Genomic DNA, 1,907 nt, shown 5'->3' on the forward strand with positions numbered 1-1,907 from the left:
TGGGTGTATGTGTGTGCATGTGTGGGTGTATGTGTGTGCATGTGTGGGTGTGGGTGTATGTGTGTGCATGCGTGGGTGTATGTGTGTGCATGTGTGGGTGTATGGAAACAACGTTCTTGGGCGCGCGACTCTACTGTATTATTAGAGGCGGAATCCTAAATTGGAGGGCTGGATAATCAGTTTCTGATCATACACGTCACTAAAACACGGAATGACAAAATTTCAATTCGATTCTATCCGATTGAGACAAGCTGCCGTGAAGCCTGGGTGGTCAGGTGATGCAACCCAGCTCTCCGTGTTGATACTCCCAGCGGTTTCACTCTCTCTGTAGCATTGGCAAAACATATTTTGGCCGATTTTCCAATATATTCCAACTTTGCAGCCGATTCTCGAACAATCAGCTGGTTTTGCAGCCGAATCTGATGTATTTTTGAGCTAAGCGAAAAGCAGAATAGGCGAAAAACGGGCCGATTTGGGGAAAGCATAGTCGTAATGGATGCAGATGATGATAGAACTGGCAGGGAAAGTAATAATTATGGAATGCTTAGTGTAATAGGTAGCCGAGTGGTAGGCGCGGTGCAATTAACAAGAATTACTTTTATTCTACTTTCAGGTACACACCTGAGATATAATCGTTATTGCAAGAAGAAGCGGCAAAATAAATAACTTTCTCTCCGGTGCTCACCTAGAGGCTGAATCCTTATTCTTCGAGTTAGCTTTCATTGCTATCCAATCTAATCTAATCTTCTCTTCATCAAAACAGAAATGCGCAGCCGCTTTTATGCAGCAGCTGCCGTACGCTTACATACGGAGATACACTAAATATACATCAGGCAAAGCTCCGTATTAGTTCCGTACTGCTTCCGTATTGGTCGGGCAGGGATACTACACCCTCCCTTCCTACAGATAATCACGCCCTCGTGATTTTCCAAAAATTAGTGAGGAGTTACGAACACAGCGTCAACCGGAAGATGGCAAATTATATCGGAAATGATAACGTTTAGAGTAGACAGAAGAAATGAACTAATAACAAATAATAAAGTAGAAGCACACCAGGTTCACACGGTCTCACGGGGTCAAAAGGGGAAAGAACTGTCCTCCAAATAGGACCTGAAGCCACAGCACTCTTGCTGCACAACGCTGGCACAACCCGCCAGGAACATCGCAGTTCAAAAACCGAACTGAATACACTATAACTATAAGGGGCGTTGTCACACACATTGTCCCACGTTAGCTGGGTAAGCCGTGGCTCACCATGATCAGACGCCTACCAAACTAAACTGGATTCACACACTCGCATAAAGGAAGACTGAAGAGAACAGGGAGACTGAAGGAAGACAGGAAAGAAAATGCCATACCTGGAATCAGCGTTAGTAACCACGGCGGCGGCTGGAGCTACGGCGGAGAGCAAGCCAGGTTTTATCTTCATCTTTGTTGAGCCGGTCACTCAGAGCGGCTAGCTCGGCGTCAGACAAATGACCTCCCTCCTCGTCTTGAATCATGGTCTTCACATTGTCGATAGCATCGCTTTGCGCGACGTAAAGAGTGATGGTCTAGCCAGGAACAGTGTTGACGAAAATCTGCATCCCACCACGGAGACGAAGTACCAAGTGAATAGTGGACTCCTAGATTCTGCTTCCGTATTGGTCGGGCAGGGATACTACATTAGTATGCTGAATAAGTACACAGATACCATGAATAGATGTCTGTGATTGATTGAGGAGCACTGCCTCAGGTTGGCATATCTAGTTCTTTTAACTGTATTACAGCGGAAGTTTCACACCGAAAATTGGTCGATCGGCTTGAAATTTGGATTATTCCTACGGAAGTGTATGGAAAACAGCTCCAAACACCCCGTGAAACCCATGTCATCAATTTTCATGCAGTAGGTTGTTTAGCGAAATCCG

The sequence above is a fragment of the Sycon ciliatum genome, chromosome 3 (genome assembly GCF_964019385.1).
Source record: "Sycon ciliatum chromosome 3, ocSycCili1.1, whole genome shotgun sequence".
In the NCBI taxonomy this organism is placed as follows: domain Eukaryota; kingdom Metazoa; phylum Porifera; class Calcarea; order Leucosolenida; family Sycettidae; genus Sycon; species Sycon ciliatum.